This window comes from Rhinopithecus bieti, unplaced genomic scaffold (genome assembly GCF_001698545.2).
Source record: "Rhinopithecus bieti isolate Rb0 unplaced genomic scaffold, ASM169854v2 scaffold_1599, whole genome shotgun sequence".
Lineage (NCBI taxonomy): Eukaryota > Metazoa > Chordata > Mammalia > Primates > Cercopithecidae > Rhinopithecus > Rhinopithecus bieti.
The window spans coordinates 5,572,418-5,591,934 of record NW_016804139.1 but is presented as its reverse complement, the minus strand read 5'-3'; the positions used below and the strand labels follow the sequence as shown (position 1 = coordinate 5,591,934).

At 35.0% G+C, this 19,517-nt stretch overlaps 1 protein-coding gene across 2 annotated transcripts in view; it reads left to right on the top strand.

Moving 5' to 3' along the window:
- SLIT2 (slit guidance ligand 2) overlaps positions 1-19,517 on the top strand; it is a 388,117-nt gene that overhangs the window by 62,624 nt on the left and 305,976 nt on the right. The gene's annotated exons all lie outside the window — the stretch shown is intronic.

Below are 19,517 nucleotides of genomic sequence, written 5' to 3'. Positions count from 1 at the left end.
AAAAAAAAAAAAAAAAAAAAAAAAAAAGAAAGAAAAGAAAAGAAAAGAAAACATAGTTTAGAATACGGCTTTTAATTGATATTTTAGTCCTTCTTTAAATGGCAAATATAAAATAGATTTTCTTGCTCTTATTATTTTATCCTAAAATGGTTTTCATGGGGTTTTGTCTATAAGAAATTGAAATGATTTTTATGCTATATGAGTATATCAGAATTTGACACAATAAAGATATATTTCAGTTCTACGATAGGGATGTTGTTACTAGGCTTGATGGAGAACTTTGCTTGTAAACCATATTAATTTGGTACATCACATTCTACTGTAATCTCTTGTCACAATTGTTGGCTTTCTGTAAAAAGTGGCTATATTAGTCTGTTTCTGCACTGCTATAAAGAAATACCTGAGACTGGGTAATTTATAAAAGAAAAGAGGTTAAATTGGCTCTGAGTTCTGCAAGCTGTAACAGAAGTATGGCGCTAACATCTGCTTGGCTTTTGGTGAGACCTCAGGAAGCTTACAGTCATAGCAGAAGGCAAAGCTGCAGCATGCACATCACATGGTAAGAGCAGGAGTAAGAGAGAGGGAGGCAGGTGCCATACATTTTTAAACAACCGGTTCTCATGGGAAGTCAGAGCCAGAATCCACTCATCCCCAAGGGGATGGTGCTAAGCCATTCATGAGGGATCCACCCCCGTCATCCAGTCACCTCCCACTAGGCCCAGCCTCCCACACTGGAGGTCACTTTTCAATGTGAGATTTGGAGGCAGCCAACATCCAGACCACATGAGTGGCTTTCTGACTCCTTCTGCCTTCTTCTTTTTTTTTTTTTTTTTTCTTTTTTAGTATATCCACTTTACTCTTTCTATGTGTTAAAGCAGTGGTCCCCAACATTTTGGCACCAGGGACTGATTTTGGAAGACAGTTTTCTATAGAATGGGTGGGGGATGGTTTCGGGATGAAACTGTTCTGCGCTAGATTCTCATAAGGAGGGTGCAACCTAGATCCCTTGCAAGCCCAGTTGGCAAAAGGGTTGTCCTCCTATGAGAATCTTATGCGGCTGCTGATCTGAACACGAGGTGGCGCTCAGGCGGCAATGCTCCCTTGCCTGCAGCTCACCTCCTCCTGGGCAGCCCGCTCCTCACAGGCCATGGATCAGCACTGGTCCAGGCTCAGGGATTGGGGACCCGCGTGTTAAAGTCCATGTTCTTATAGCCATTTTTAAGGTTACAAAGATAAATAGTTTTTTATCTCTTATGACTGCAAATAGAATGATATTCTTATATATCATAGTTAGATTGTTTCTCAGTCCAGGAGCAATTAAAGTTGTACATTAGGTACTAAGCATTTTTCTGCCAACCCCATATTAGGAATACATGGTAATAAAACAGGATGACACAGAGTAAAGTACCTGTTTCTGGTATCAGAAACAACTGACATATGCCAGCTCTCTATTTTTTGGTTGTGTTATCTTGGGCAACTTTCTGAGTTTTAATTTTCTCACCTATGAAATATAAACAATTAATGAAATGAGATAATTTTAAGATCTGATAAGGATTAGAAACACCAAATGATAGCAAAGTACAAACAACCTTCCTTCCCGCTTGGGAAACAGATATTTTACAGTTTTAGAAGTTTTTGTATATATACACATACACACACTTACTCAACAGCATGACATATTGAATAAATGTATCTGTAGGTATTTACTGAGTTCCTGATTACAGGCTCTGTTCTAGGTTTCTGAGATACATGACTTAACAAAACAAAACCTCTGTTCTTGTCCAGCTTAGTATTTTAGAAAGCAAATATTGCAAGTTTTCCTTTCATGTCATTAATATTTATTTTAAAGCATTCTAGCAGTATTGACTATCTATATTCTTGGCTCACAATATATTCATATTCCCATGAACTAATGGGAAGAAGAAAAAAGTAGGGCAGGATAAAAGTTAGTTGTTTTCAAATGAAAAGAGGTCTTATGACTTTATTTAAAAGATAAACAATACAAGGGAAATTGAAAAAATGATGTTAACAGGTAATTCACAATGAACTGCAGATGGTCAATAAATTCATGGAGAGCTGCCCAAACGTACTAGTAATTAGGGAAATGATAAAAGCACATAAAAGCCTGGATACCCTTTTTTCCTGCATAAAATTAGCAGAAGGGAAAAATGTTAATAATGCCTTGTGTTGTTGAAGGTATGGGGAAAATAAGCACATTTCTACATAGGAATATGAATTGTAACTTTTTTGGAAAACAGCCTGTATTACCTAGCAAAATTAAAAATTAGAAAATGTGATCATACCCAAGGTTTCACATTTTAGTAATCTATCTTAGAGAAATAAAAGTAACAGTAAAAAAAAAAGTAATATATTAAAGTGTGTCTTCAACACTGTGTGTATTATTGTTTGAAATGGCAAGAAGCTGGGAATAAAACCTTAGAGTTTCTCAATAAAGAGACATTTCAAGACAAAAGTACCAACACATGAAGTTTTGCCTGGAAGGCATAATGTTTTCATCCATGCTTGTGAGAACAAGGACTGCAAAAAACCATGAATATTCATCAACAACAGGGTAGTTCAACAAATTGTGATGAACTCAAAGTACACAGCATTAGGTAGATATTTCAAAGATAAACTGGAGTTGTTACCATTGACCTAGATGGATATTTGTGATATCTTAAGTGAGAAAAACAAGTAGGCTTGTGATGTGCTTATTATAATCCATTTTGGTTTAAATTCGAAGATACTGTATGAACATAGAGAAAGAAGGGGAAGAATGTGTATCAAGTCGTAAATATTTCTCACTTCAATGTGGAGGCTGTTGAAGGGAGAAGGGAGGGAACACTTGACTTTCTTCTGTCTGATTTATTTATTTTTTCATTGATAAAATTATCGTTAAGAAAAAACATAAGAAAGTTAAAATTTCAAGCTGTTAAAATTGTTCTATTTAGGGTAGCATTGGTATATGTCTTACAGTAGAGACAGTACAGAGTTCTACTGGAACTCTTTATGTAGTAGATGTTTAGTAAATATTTCAGTCACTTATTAATTGAAATATATTGAGAACTCTATAGCCGTGGGCTTTTAACACATACACACATATAATCTTATGATACATTTATTGTGTATTCTATGTACTTATTACATATTAACTTATATTTGTGATACTTTGAGGGCCATTACATCCAACATACCTTTATCTATATGTGATTTTCCTGCTTACTTTGCAGTTTTATTTTCTTGGTAGTGAGAGTGAGCCAGGCAGGGATAGTAATACCCCACCATAAAGTTGCCTCCCTCTGGCCTCCTCCCAGATTCCAAAAATGTGAGCTAGGAAAACATAAAGAACTGTATACACTCATTCTCTCCGTTATTCTAAGGTTTATTGCTTGCTAAGTCTTGTGGGAGGAAAAAAGATTTATTCAAAGAGATTTATTCAAAGGTCTTTTACCTACAAGGAGTTTACACTTCTGCAGGTTATAAACGTGTCATCAATTTTATGGCACTTAATTTTTATTCTTTAGCCTAGATTAAGGTTTTATTACATACTTATCAACTACTACACAAAAATCAAAAATCCTCCATGCTTAACTTTTAAATACATCCTCAGTAAAGGAGACAAGAAATTATTTCACAGAAGATATTTACAAAAATTATAGCCAAGACATAGGAGACAGTTTAGATATGCTACACTATAAAATGGCTACCATGGGTGTTTTGCTTGTTGGATCCCAGTGTATTTGGTCTTTATTTTAATTTAACAGGTTTCACATCAAGTCATCTACTAAAAACACTTCCATATAAAAAACTTTCTTTCTTTAAGTCCAGAATTCTAAGTAGAAAGAAAAAAGGCATTCTCATTGATTCACAGGAATCTCTATGAAAGTGTTATCTTTTATTACATTTATATATATTAACATATTTTATATATTCATAGTATATCTAATTATATACTCATATGTGAGAAATATGATACCAGAAAAACTACTATGAATTATTTTACCTATATATTAGTTTCTGTTGGTATATTATGAATTTTTAATTATTGTGAGTATATTTGGGTAGCATATTATATTCCTGGCAAGGCTTGAGCTTTTTGTCTTTTTTTAATCTCCAGGGATTCTCCCTGTTTTCTAATTCAGTTCATTGTTCTTGGTTTGCTGCAAGCAAGGAAAGCAAATAATCAAGTTGGCTGAATTATGTCTAAAATAAGTATAAATAAAGCCAGAAGGAGGACCTGTAGTATTCTGTGTGTAAAACACATGGACTTAGTGGGAAAAAATGTGTGAAATATTTTGACTGTTTGAAAGATTTTTTTTTTAATATATCGTTTGGTTTACTTACTAGTTCATAGCCATGTTTTGAAGTTAAAGGTGTCAGATGGTTTGCTTTTAGATGCATGACATACATAGGAGACTAATATCTTCTTGAGTTTATTAACATGCTACAATTCATGAGACTTTTTCCCTCACATACCTGTCTGTCATGCAATATTAATGATGACATGGTATATTTAGATTTAATTTATATAGACAAAAATGCTTCATTATTGAACTCATATTTGTTAAAATGAAAGGAAAGAAAAAAAATAAAACAGAGACTTCAATTTCATATATTTTAAGGTACCAAAGCATTCAATCTTTAAGTAATAAGAATTACAGTAAGACCTTATCCTATAGCATAGCAAATTCCACAGGCAGTTTATTAAAATACGTTCAATTATCTGAAATTTTTCTAGTCCTTAGAAGGCACTGTGAGAATTAGAGGTGAATTAGCTTCAGTTTGAGTCAGACCTGAGTTTGAATCATTGCTCTTTGATTAGGTTCTCTAAAGTGAGTTATCTAAGGCTGAACCTCAGATTCTATGTCTGTAAAATGGGATTTCAGTACAGTGCTTCTAAGTTTGTTATGAGGAATAAATAATCCTTGTCAAGTACCTCTAGCCTAGGCCTACGGCTTGTTCCTGTCAGTAACTGGTGGTTTAGTGCTGACTTATCATATGCCAAAATTGTGTGTAATGAGTTACTGATACAAAGGCCAAAGCATGACCCTGGCTGTAAGAATGCATTTTTTAAAATCATTTAAAAAAAAATTCTCATTAGAGGATAAAAGAACAAATACTGAGAGAATCCTAAAGAATCTACATTTTCTTGTCATGACTGATTCTCAACCAAAGGAAAAGGAATTTTAAAGAAAGGATTTCCGTTGGATTTCTAGCCTTATAGAAGAAATATTTTCCAAAATGCTGATATGTTTTAATTTAATGATGCGCTATTTGGGGTCCATTTTTTGTACATTCATCATGATTCTAAACTGAGTTTGGATGAAAAGCATGTAGTGCTTGCCTTGTTCTTACATCAGAAGAATTTTTTCTTTTGTCCATTTTATGCTTGTTTCCAAAGGCTTAAAATGAAAGCTTTGTTTCTGCAATAATGGCTTAGTGTAGGCTTACATTGTTGATCCCCTCAGTAGATGCAATGTAATCCACTTTGGTAATGTGAATTTTTAAACAATCATCGGCCTCTGCCATTAACCCTTCTCTACTAATGATAATACTCTACAAAAACTACAAAGAAACTCGGGCCTAGCTTAACATTAGACTTGGAGCGCACTTAGCTGAATTTGCATTTCTTATTTTAGCTGCAGTGAATTGCTGAGCATATGTTGAACTTCATCAATACCAAAAGTAGAATAGGTGATTGTGAAACTAATGTTCAAGTGCAAGCATTCAAACACAAACACGGGAAACTAGAAGAAAATAATGATGAAACGAATTAAAAGTGCTTTCCAGTCCAAAATTCCCCTTGAAGGAGCTTCGGCTGCTGTTGCTTTTTGCAATATTTTTTAACTTGACCTGTTGCTTTGCCTAGTTCATTGTAGTGCAAATGTCTCAAATAAAGCTGTACATGAGTCATTTTTTTTTCCCCCTTCTCAGTTCAGGCTACTTGGATAATAGCTCACTTTGAACACAAGCATGGGAACCTATTGAATGTTTCCTGCATAAAGCCTAGAGCTTTGCTCGGTAGCCTGACGTGTTTCTTTAGGAGAGAGAAATGGTAAATTAGCTAAGAGTAATTTTATTCCATGACTTATTTCCAAACTAACTTTGAGAACACATTTCCACTTAGTGTTTGGATTCCGCTTTGGGGACTTAGAACTAAGGCTTCTTACGTATGGTTAAGTAATATATATGGTGGACGACTAAGTTAAGATGTTCCTTAGAGACTTATAGACATTTAAAGCTTTACCTAAAGTGGAGAGGACTTTACTGCAACTCCTATTGAAGCTGCAGTACTGTATGCCTTCAGGGCTGTGGATTTAATAAACAAAAGATCTGTCACCAAGCTTGGTTCACAGTAGGGGGTAGATGTAATTATATACTTTAAAGGGGAAAGACTGTTGTTATTATTTTACATTTATTGAGTGCCAACATTTTGCAATGTGCTGTACCTAACATAGAATTAGATACAGTCCTTGCCCAGTGGACTATCTATTTAAATTAGACACAATCTAAATATTTCTCTTAAGTAGTTCCTGTGTTTTCAAATTTGTTACCCAGTGCATTGTATGAGTGTACAAAAGTATTATTGTACTTGCAAATGTTATTTAAAACTATAAAGGCTTTTAAAGACAGGTGGTAAAATAAGATGTGATTATTAGACTATAAAATCGCCTATGTTTTTCAGGTCTCTTCCTTTAACAATTATTATAGAACTAAATTTGAAATGAAAAGCAGGAAAATTATTAAATTTAGAAAATGATGGATACCTCATATTGATTTTTGCTTTGGAAAAAAATGGCAGTCTAACAATAATAGCACTTGTTTCTTGTTTAACTAGGTTTGGAATTATATTTATTCATGTGGCTTTTAAGTAGTTCCAGTATGGAATTCCACAAGGGTCAAGATCACATTTTCTAGCAGAATACATTGCACCTAATAGGCATTCAGTAAAAACTGTTAAAGGAATGAATGAAATGAGTTTGCAAATGTATTTCCATCTTAGTTATTGTTTTCTCAGGACTCTTCTGATTTTAAAGTCGGAGGAGGCAGTGCTGGACTGGCTTTGGGCCAGCACTAAAAAACAAAAAAACAAAAAACAAAACATCCCCAAACCAAAACACCTTCCTGGGAATATCTTTGAATAGCTCTGGTTTGGAATGCATTCTTTCTAATAAAGATGTGTCTTGTCTCTCAGCAAGAAAAAGCATGACTACCCAGCAGATCTCTGAGGCCCGTGAGAGTCCTTAGAGCTGTCCTGCTCCTCACCAGTGATCAAAGGATCTTTTCACACTGGATTCCTGGTTTCCAGGGGGTGTAGTCACTGCACAGTATAGTCAGTTTACTGGTCTGCTGTGTAGTCACACACAATTCTTACCATCTCTGTTACAAGTCAGGCTGATATTAGGGGAAAATCTACAGATAAACATCAAGAAGAATCTATAAGTTGATATATTTATGTATGTGTCCTGGATATTGTGATTATTTTATACCAACTGCTATATTCCCAGCCCCATCATTCTCATTCAGATTCTTCTTGGTCTTAACAGCGCATATCAGTTCCCAGTTGCATGACTATAGCTATTCTTTCAGCAGACAGAAACGAGGATCCTTGGTATCGTGGTGGAATCCCTCAGCTTTCAGTTTGACTCTCTGGACTGCCATTTACAGTGTTATCTAAGTTACTCAACTTATTCTGAGCCCCAGCCTCCTTCGATGTAAAATGGAGAAAACAATTGTACGAAACTTGTCTTCTGTTTGCTTGTCACCTACTCACCTTCTCCCTGCCTCTTGTCTAAGATTGTGTTCCAGAAATGCATTTGTCGTGTTCTCGTCACTGAATCTGATAGTCTCTTCAGCCACTTCCCCTTCCTTATCCCCACTACTCCCTTTCCTCATCCTTGTTTTGTCACTTAATGGAAGGATTTTCCTGGACAGTTTTAAACTCCTTTCACTCTCCCCTCCTCCTTCACTAATATCACAAAGGGATTAAGTGTTAACTATTACATTTTTTGTACATGATGTACAGATCTGCATAGCCCACTGCACCCTCTATCTCAAGCTTTATGCCTTTCTTCTTCAACCCTGCTAGAAAGGTTCTGCCTTCTGTTTTTGAGACAACTCCATCGAACACATAAAAGCTAAATTTAGGCCAGGTGCAGTGGCTCATGCCTGTAATCCCAGCACTTTGGGAGGTTGAGGCAGGTAGATCACTTGAGGTCAGGAGTTCAAGACCAGTCTGGCCAACATGTTGAAATCCTATCTCTACTAAAAATTAGCCAGATGTGGTAATCCAGCTACTTGAAAGGGAGGTGGTGGTTGTAGTGAGACTAGATTGTGCCACTGCACTCTAGCCTGGGCAACAGAGCAAGACTCTGTCTAAATAAAAAAAAAAAAAAAAAAAAAAAAAAAAAAAAACTAAAGCTAAATTTACCATCTCTCCTCCAAACCAATGTCTCTTCTTGCTTTTCCTGTTTCTGTTAATGATCCCAAATTTCTCCAAAGAAGCCCAGGCTACACATCACTCAGTCATTGGATAGTCAATTGCCAAAATTCTGCGGATTTTTCCATCACACTATCTTTCATATTTGCCACTTCTCTTGTTTCCTCTGTGGCTGGCCCTCACTAACACTTGGCTTCCCTACTAGCAGGAAACTCTTCAGGGACTACACCATTTCTAGTCCTAAGTAAAATAAGAGTATATGAGTAAATAAGGAGCCATAAAATTCAAGCTGGTGTATAGGACCCCAATGACTAGCTTCTGACCCAGTGGCCAAGAGACCTAAACACAGTAGAGATCACTTCCTGACTCTAGAGCTCAATCAGGTTGCAGAAATGAGATGCCTTTCTGAGAGAATTCAGGAGAAGTATTGTGTAATACTGGTTCACTGCGTTGGAACCATGCAGGAAATCTCATAAAGCGGGAAGTGCTTGGGAAGTGCCTCTTTGTGTTCCTAGTTAGTGCCACTTTATGTTAGACCTCACCACCTCATACCCAGATTTTTCTATTGGTCACTTTCATTTTGCGTTCTCCCTCCCTATAAATTATCTGCCAGAATCATTTTTATTCAAATCTGATTCCTAAACTCCTGTTTAAACTTTATCAGTGGCTTGATCCTTCTGAAGGGACAGTGGTTCTCAAGTGTGGCTTTGGGACGGGTAGTGTGAACATCATCTGGGAATTGTTAGAAATGCAAACGCTCTGGCCCAGACCAGATCTGCTAAATAAGAATCTGGAGGGGTGGGGTCCTGCAGGTACTGCTTTAACAAGACTTCCAGTTGATTCTGAGGCACTAACACTCATTGAAAGTCAATGCTTTAGCTAAGATAGTTATAAACATAGCTGGGCTTTTAGCATCGTACTCAGTGGAGGCCAGCCAGATTCCAGACTTGTATTTCCTGCTTTCCTCTGTCACCAGAACCTCTGCTTCATATGTGAACCCCCAAATCTGAGACAGGTTTCAGTCAATTTAAGAAGTTTATTTTGCCAAAGTTAACGACACACACCCATGACACAGCTTCAGGAGATCATGATGACATGTGCCCAAGGTGGTCGGAGCACAGCTTGGCGTCAGACATCTAGGGAGACTTGAGACATCAATCAACACATGTAAGATGAATGTTGGTTCGGTCCCGAAACGCAAGACAACTTGAAGCAGAAGAGGGACAACTCAAAGTGGGGAGGGGTCATCAAGGTCAGAGGTAGATAAGAGAAAAATTGTTGTCTTGGAGCCCCCAAATTTATTTTCTTTTCACACATAATTTAGCCCTTTGTGAATGCAGGCTCCTCTGTGCTTACCAGGTTTTTCATAATTTTGGGTTTTTTTTTTCTTTTGCTTCTTTAATCCAGCCATTTTTTCACAGTCTGTGTTTATGTCTCACTTCCATGAAGCTCTTCTGAAGTGAAATCCTAGAGTATTTATACAATAGCAATACTGTTTAAGAGTGGTCATGCATTATTCCCTTTAATCATTATACTTTATGTCTTATGCCCCAAAATAGGCTCTAGGAAAAGAAAGTCAATGTCTCTGCCCCATTTTAATTCTCCACAGTGTCTAGCACAGGGCTTCTTCATAGGTTTTGATGATGAATTTCAGGACTACAGAGACTAATGGTATTGAGCACTCTGGGCTCTTTATTACTCCTTGTCAATACAGCTTCACCTTCTAACCACCAGCTCTTAGGGACATTGTTTGTAAAAGGAGTCTTCTACATCAGTGGATTAGTTGAGTAAGTACCATTTTTAAAACGCTTCAGAGTTTGCAAGTCCTTTCCTAGAAATATGTCATTAGATCCTCATCACAACCCTGTCATATAAGTGCTTTTATTATCTCCATTTTGCAGACAAAGGAACTAAAACCGGTCATGTTTCAAAGTACTGCTCTCTGTGTGAGAATGGAAAGACTATGGAGGTTAGAGCAGGAATCTCCTATCTAGGCAAAGATAGTAAAAATTTCAGTTCCTTTTGTAAACAATTTCAGATAAAAAATGTGTGGTAACCTTGGATATGCTGAGCATTTATGCGTATCAAGATTCTGATATCTTGCTTTCCAGGCAAAAGTAAACCAACCTTTACAGTTAACTGTAGTTGAAGAGAAAAGAGTAGATTCTGTCTTTGGATGAGGATATTAACATTTAAAGGATTGGAAACAAGGATCAGAATAAATGCTTATATGTGCACACATGTATATTTAAAATTAATGGCAGAGCTTTAAATTGAATTGAAATCAATTTATAAAAATTGAGTGAATCAGATTCAAAAGACTTTATAAGAAATGTTATCATTAAGGGAAATACACATGGGTATCAGAATAAATCTGATCTTTTTTTTCTCCCCTGAGATTTTCTGCAAAGGAAGTGGAGGAAGAAAAGAATAGAATATAACATATACAATACCAGCGTTCAGCCACAATGCTACTTACCCTTAACCGTCTCAGGAAAAAAATATATATATTATGTTCCAATTCAGTTATCTGTAGCCTGTAGTTAGAGATAGAAAACATATCAGATTGGGCAGAGTCTAAGGTTGTCATAGGAAGAAACAGAAACTTGTATGAGCTAAATCAAGTTATGTCACTTGAACTGCCATAAGATAGTTTGTTTCTGATTTTTCCTCTTTAATTATCCCCATGTGTCTTCCACAGTATATTGCTTATAGAATATGTTCAATTTGTACATACTAAATTATTTGATGTATACCTAAAACAGTATTTTTAATTTGGAAGTTCATAACATGATCCTGAAGACACTTTGGACAATTTTTGATTAATGACAACTAAAAATTTTCAAGGCAGAGCACTAAACACTTAGAAATGGGGAAGAAATAATAAGATTGTGAACACTTGTGGGGTAAAATCGAAAAGCAAGTCAAGAGCATAGGGGTGGCGAAACAGAGCTTGCTGAAGTGTAAGGCTGGCCAGTTATCACAGCACAAGCAAACCAGACTGAGGACGGAATCATGTGACACTTGAGATCCTTGCGATAGAGTCTTTAGAGCCTGGGCATGACACAACCAGCTTGCTATTTCGACGGCCCCAGTGCCTTGAGGCAATGTATTGGTGAGGTGCTGATGTTGTATTGGTGAGGTGCTGCTCACGCCGATCAGGCCATTTCCCTGCTCTTTTTGCCACTGGTGTTAAAGCGGAGGAAGTGATTATAGAGATATCCTTTTAAAATTCTTCCTTAAAATAACAGAATGATGTAACCAAAGGGCAAAAACCTGCACGTCCTAAATAATTCCTGAAAATGGAATCAGGAATTGAGAAGACATGGGAAAGAGATCTGTAGTACAGCATGATGACTATAAATGATTTTTTTGAAAAATGCAAAGACGGTGGATACTGCGTTCTCACAGTGTGATATAATTCGTGCCTTTGTTAGCTAGCTAGATTTAACTGTTCCATAATATATATACTTCAGAACGTTATGTTATAAATGGTAAATATATGCAGTCTTATACAAAGAGACACAAAGGAACTGTTGAATGTGGTGGATGTGTTCATTACTTTGATTGTGGTGATGGTAAACACAGATGTATGCATATGTCCAAACTCCCCAAATGTGCATCAGATTGATGTAGAAGTGCTACTTTTAATGGCAAAAACTACAATTATTTTGGTACCACCTAATACATTAATTATATTTTGTTTTTTGGTCTAGTTTTCAACTATATATTAATAAAGCTGGAAAAGAAAAGCCATAGGAAATCAGTCAGGCTTTTTCTCACCCTCAGCTCCTCTTCCTTCATCTCTCCTTTTCCTTTTTGCTTTCTCTTTTCTTCCTCTCCCTCCTGTGCTCTTTTTCCCTCCTACTTTCTCACCCCTCTCACCCTTTCCTTCCTCTGCTTTCTTCTACCCTCATCTTATCTTTCACCAAATGCAAAATCAAGCAATGGTGGAAGATGGCTTTCAAACTGCTCTCAAGTTGATCTCACTTCTGCTCAAGGGAACAGCCTAAACTCAGTAAGAATATTTAGAACAATGCTCTTGGAGAAAAATATCTCTGGGACAGCTTTAGTTTGATGACCGACTCTGAGCCACTCAACTGTGGCCAATGACAAGATTAGTAGTAAATACAAACCCAGCACAATATGTTGTAGAAGGTCGGGGATGGGGGGTGGGTGAGATGGAATAAATCTCAAAAAAAAAAAAAAAAAAGGGATAGAAAGTAGAAAAAGTCTGGGCTTAACAGATGCCCTGGAAAATACCTGCAACATTAACAAATGCCCTAGAAAATACTATAACACCATTCGTTCTTACATTCTTACAAATTTTTACATCAGATTACCTACCAAAAGAGAGCATACCTAATGCATGTACTTATTATAAAGCACTGCTTTTATATAAGTATGATCAAATATTTTGCCCTAACTTCATCAGTTTTTGTTTTCAGAAACAGCCCTATCTAGAACATTTGAATTTTGTTTTTGCTAGAAAGGACACCATTCCTTCATGGTACTGTTTGGTATCCTTCATACAAATATCAAAACAACAAATACCTCTCTGAGTTCAAAGCTAGGGAAAAAGAAAAAGCTCTTGATGAGCTAGTGTTTCTTTTTTTATAGTTCACCACAATTTTACACATGCAATGTGACCAATAAATATTTGCTTCATGGTGGAATATAATGATGAAAGAAATATTCTTTATTTAGCCCTTCCTCTGGCTGCCAAAAATTTAGTGCTTAGTTCTGTGTTTAATGGCAGTGGCTTTTCTTAGTTAAGTGTTTCTAGTATATTCTTGTTCACCCTGATTTACTATTTTAATGCTCTTTTGTGATTTTACTCTGTCTGTGCCCTTAAAAATCTGTTTTGGAAGATGCTGGAGTATAAATAGCATAGAAAGTGAACTGCATATTCTGACATTTGCAGTTCTAAGGATAATTCTATTTTAAGGATGATTCTGTCTGCAAGTTATTAGATATATATATACTATATATTTTAGACTAATTTTGATTGTCATATACCTTTTCTCAGACTCTAGTTTGTCTCATTTTTTGTTGTTGTTGTTTTTCTTCCCATAAAACATGTTTCTTTTACCCGAGAATGTGTAATAACTCAGTTTGACTTAGTTTATTATTAAATTGATGTTTTTTGATGTTTCAAAGGGCATTTAATTCTTCTGAACCCTTCCACAGGCCCTAAATTGTCATAATTGTACCAAATCCCATATGGATTTCTACATCCCAGAAAGCATGGCTGCCCATCTCGTTCATTTCCAACTTTGTGCTATTATTTTTTTCTGGTTCTTGTTGCATGTGCTTGCATTTTTTCCTTGGTTTTTCAGCTACTCCACTTCTGCCTTGTCTTTCAAAGGCTGGCTTAAGACTAACCTCTTTTAGTAAGACTTACTTAATGAACTCTGAGTGACTCTTATTCTGAGTCTTCTTGGAATTATCTACTCAGTTTTTGTTCTATTAATTTGCCCTTATTTGTTTGACATGTTGAAAGCATTCTGAAACCTTTTTTTTTTTTTTTCTTAAGTACATGAATGAGTTCTGGCTCCAGTTAGAAAATTTGATAATTGTTTCTTAGAATGTGTCTTCTTTTCCTTTTTTTATTTTCCCCAAACCACAGAGTTTAATGTGCTCATTAAATAATGTTGGCTCCCTAATTCTTAGAAAGCATAGAATATTATGTTTGTCTTAGCAAACATTTTATTAGGAAATAACAAGATAATTGTTTTGTAAAATTTAAATTTCATCTTAAAAGGTGAAACGCATTTTTGATGTAGTTATGCATTAAAGCATCCCAAACAGCAGGTTTCTAAGCTAGTTTCTTTGTTTCCTCTCCTATTATTCATATTCTTTCCAGATTGAGGCATATGGCTTTAATTATCAAGTATATGCTGAGGACATGCAGAGCTGCAGCTTTTTTCCTGAGTTTTCTAATGAAGCCAGTTCCTAACAGCAACATTTGCCAGAATATTTTGTTGTATTATGACATTAAACATGGGCCAGCAGAGGTCTGGCTAATTGAGAATGATACCTTTCCCCCTCCAACCGCTTATTTACTTTCCATGAAGCTAATTTAGTTAAGTTATAAAATGAAACCTCAAAATCCAGTGTAAATGAGTTTGTTCACGTAATATCAATTGCTAGGATGGGGAAAATCCTAAAAGTAAATTAACAAAAACTCTGAAAAAGTTATTTTAGAAAAATTAATAAATGCAGCTTTGTTGCTTTTATTTACTACCTGCAATACTGGAAATGACATTGAGTAATTGTTTTCTTCCTTCTTTTAATAATTGGCAAGCATTATTTGTAATTAGTGGGTAAATTGCTTATAGGCAAAGACTTGCTAAAGAGCTTTAAAATTATAATTTTATTTCACTGGAAAATGGAATTATCTCTTATGTGAAGTGATAAAATTTTTTAAACTTTTGTAACTCAAATTAAGTAATAAATATTATAGATGTATTTTGTACTTATGATGTATACATATGATGTATGAAAACTTTAAAGCTTTGTGAAGCCATACGCACTTGCCACCACTGCCCATTCCATTAATTATCATCATCCATCTCCTTTGAATTACGGCACTCTGTTTTCTGTCAAGGCAGAACCTGTGTTGTCTGTTTCATACATGTTGAAAATCTAAATGTTGTTTGCAAATTTGGACCCTTGAATTTTGCTCTGATGGCTACATACTAATTTTATGAACAATGCCAATGACCATATGGAACATAATGCTTTTGGCTTTTAGAGCATATTCTACATCAGTGAGTTATGCAATGGGAGAGTCAACAGGATGCCTTAGAATGCAGCTGTCATCAAAGTGTGTTCTAGGGAACATAAGAGTTTCTTAGAACTATCCTACAAGGTTTCTGGGGAGAAGAAGAAGGCTGTTGGTCAAGTTAGAATGTCCATTTCAGTTCTTTGAATGTTTTTAAAGAAAATACAGATTCAAATTGTAGTAAATTTTGAATACCACTGAGTTCAATAACTTCTTTTGTAGATAAATTATTCAAACAAGGAATTTGATGAATGACACATAGGAATATTCTGCTAATGCTTGAATTTGAACAAGTACTGTAAATTCTTAAATGATTTCTCTTTCATTTCAAGTCAAATAAAATTCTCTCCATAAAGATGAGGAATCTATTTTGATATTTTAATGTTAAACAAATCATTAGTTTTTGAATTTAAAAGGTGGAAAAGTACCAAACTCCTGAAATTTGCTGTAAGGTTCAAAAATGTTAGTTAATGTACTCCATATTGTGTTTGCAGATTTTCTAATTTGTAGTCTTTATCTAGCTCTAATTGCCAGTTTTGCTGCAATAAAAAGAATAGAATAGGAGGTTTACAATTGGAAAAAAAAATTATATTTGAAAATTGAGTATGGGTATGTGGGACTTCAAGAAAATATTTTAAAATGTTATTAGATTTTACTTATGTCCTAAGCACTCTACTCTATATTGTGGATTTAAAAACGGAGTCAAATAAGGACTCCACAGTTAAAGAATTCACAATTCAGCAGGAGTGACAATCTAAATATAAACTGTGGTATGATGATGGTGCTATTGTCATGGATAAGTGACTTTGAGCTGGGCCTTGAACTAAAAATGAGAATATTCCAAAATAAATGTGTGTACGTACATGTGTGTGCACGTATGCACATGTTTGTGTGTCTGTATGTGGGACTGTGGAAAATGGGGAGAGAAGAGAAAGGCAGAAGAATGACAGAGAGACAGAGATATTGATGTTAATCAAGTTTTGGAAGCTGGAGAATAGGACAGAATATGGGGACATTTGAGTTACAGATATCTTCAGCTAACAAATGTCCACTAGATAGAAGATAACTTAGCATTCAGGCAAGTAGTTAAGGCTGGGGATAGTTACCTATCTATTCATTCATTCACTAAATACTATATGGTGTTAACTGTGCCTCAGGCATTGTAATAGGAACAATATTAGGGAAGGAAATACATGGATGAAATGACATGGACTGTTTTTCCAGGAAATTTACAGTCCATCAAGGGGACCAACATAAATAAACATTCTAACTTAATTATTATAATAATATGATTATATTAGAATAATTAGATGAAATAAGATATATAATTAAAATATATGATTTGTAATCATGTTAGAATAATTTTAATTTTTATAGATCTAAATACTTATTATTAAATAAAGAGAATTGTTTTACCGTGGGTGTTTGTTGAGGGTGTTCATTGCCTAAGAGAAGATCAATGTATGTATACTGTCTAGAAGTCTTCACAAAGAAGGTAGCATTTGTGTAAGGATTGACAGGTGATATTGGAAATCACTGCTAGCATACTAGTAAAATCATAGAACTAGAGTCTATTTAAATATACCAGGTAAGCATATATTTGGATTGGAAAGTGGATTTTGCTCACATCTCTCGAAGTTAGGCTTTGAATACTTGATAGCAAATGCCCCTCTGGGTAACAGTCTAAGCTGATTTGACCATCCATGTCCATGATGTTTGATGTCTTCATGGCACTGAAAGTAATCAGACAGAGTCTAATAATTTGCTTAGGAATAATATGCTCGCGTCATAACCAGCCTCACCAGCTGATGATACTGTTTTTCATTGTATCTCAACCATCCTGAGAGATACCGTGGGCTAGTTGTTCTGCTGTCATGAGGGTTCTCTTGACCTGCGTGCTCTTTTCATGACTTTGCCAAATTCTTTGGCTATCTTAATTTTATCATGTTTTATTTTCTTCTTTGCCTCTTTTATTTCCTTTTTCTTTAAGTTTTCATTCCATTTTCTTATTGTTTCTCCATGTAAACCTTATGCCACAGCACTGTATTACATACTTTCTCATTTTACATTTCCCTTACTACAAATTTAGCAGTAATTCATTGTGCAAATCTCGCTGAATGATCAGTTTATTCTCTGTGTGTGTTTTTTTGTCTTTATCAGCTGGTATATAGATTTTTCTTTTCAACTAGTTTAGAATAAATCAGTATTCCAGGAGGCAACATGCCTCAAATTAGAAGGTCCTACCAAACTCCTTTCCTGCATAGAAGTTATTGTTGGTTTAAGGTCTCCAAATGCCACTGAAATCTTAAATGTAATTGTGCAAAGCATGAAATAAAAGTAGTGTGTTAGGTGATAATGATGTGGTTGGTGTTAGACTAGCACTGTTGTGAATTACTCCCCACTGTAACACAGCATCAGTTTTGGATTTTGAAAATTAGTTATTTTCATTTGAGTGGTATCTTAGAAGTTTAGAGAGAGTTATAACTTACTGATTTACAGTATGTTTGCAAGGAAAAACAAATTAATAGTTTTAAAGCATTTGGAAAGCCTGAAGTGTCATATACATAATAATTACATACTCTCAGAAGATAGATATTTATGTTTGTTAGCATATACACACAAATTCTAATTTCTCACATTTGGTTTTGGGGCTTCTGTGATTTGGGAAGGGTATTTTTTTTCCTATTGCCAGAAAATTGACAACATGGGGAGAAACATGGATAGTATTAATTCATACCACAAAGTAAATTATTTAGAAGTTAAGGTGTCAGGTCATGGTCTTAGGGAGTTAGAAAAATCTTGCAGATCACATACTTCATTACTTGTTAAGGAAAGAGACATCCTAATATATAGATAAATTCATTAAGTGGTATAGCCAAAACTGGTTCCCATGCTTATGTTAAAATTGAGTCTTTAATTGCAGCTCTCTTTAAAGTAAGCCTCTAAGAAAGTGAGAAAATAAACCAACAGACAAATTTGCCGTAGACAATTAAATTTCCGTAAACTCAGCTCTTTATTGAGAATGGACACATGACTGTGTTGTAAAGTGAATCTGCAAATTTGCCAAAAGCATTAGGGGCAATGTCCTGTTGTTATGCAGTCTCTTTTATGATACTAGACATGCCCTTTTTGAATTTTTAGTGAATTTCACAAAGATTTCTATGAATTCACGTCAGAAAAAACAGAGAAATAAAATTATGATGGCATAGGAAAATATTGATGCTATCTGGAGGGAGAAGAATTTTACATCAGAAAAACCCATTTCCAATACATTTTCCAATTGTTGCTATGAAGTGATATTCATTTAGGAAAGAAGTGTTATTGATCTTCAGGAGTAAACTAGTGCAGCAGTCCGTAAGAATGTAGCATTCTTCCTGAGAAAGAGAAATTTTTTGTCTATATTGTTATTATAATTTTCAAAATCTATTTTGTTAAATGCATTTGTTTTCAAATAGTAATTACAGCTAATTATCGCTATCATTTCTTTAATACTGTGATGTCAGTCACTGTACTAAGGGATTTTCGTGAGTTTGCTCACTAATATTTTCTTGCATCAATCAATCTTTGCCATTAGATTTTTTAAATAAGAGCTTTCTTGAAGTATAATTCAAATACCATAAAATTCAGTCTTTTAGAGTATGTAACTCAGTGGTTTTATTATATTCATAGAGTTGTGTAACCATCACCCCATCTCATTTTTGAACATTTGCATTATCTAACAAAAGAATCCCCTTACCCATTACCAGTCACTTTTTACTCTTCTGAGTCCTCCTGGCAACCATTTTCTGTCTCCATGTGTTTGTCAATTCTGGATACTTTGTCATTAAAATTGCACAATACGTGGCGTTTTGTGAATGGCTTATTTCACTTAGCATATATCTTCAATGTTCTTTCATGGTTTAGCATATATTGGTAAGTCATTCCTTTTTACTGCAAAATAATACTTAATCGCACGGATATACCTTACATTGTTTATCCGTTCACCAGTTAATGATCATTTGGGTTGTTTCCTCTTTTTAGCTGTCGTGAATTATGCTGCTATGAGCATTCATGTTGAACTTTTGTGTAGAAGAGATTGTTTCCAGTTATCTTGTGTATGTACCTAGAAGTGAAATTGCTTTTGGTCACATAAATAACTCTATGGTTAACATTTTGAGGAACTGTCAGTCCCTTTTCAAAAAAAAAAGCTGTGTCTATTTACAATCTAGCCAACAATGTATGAGGGTTTCAATTTATCCACATTCTTTTCAACACTTCTTTTTTTTTTTTTTTTTTTTTTTTTTTTTTTTT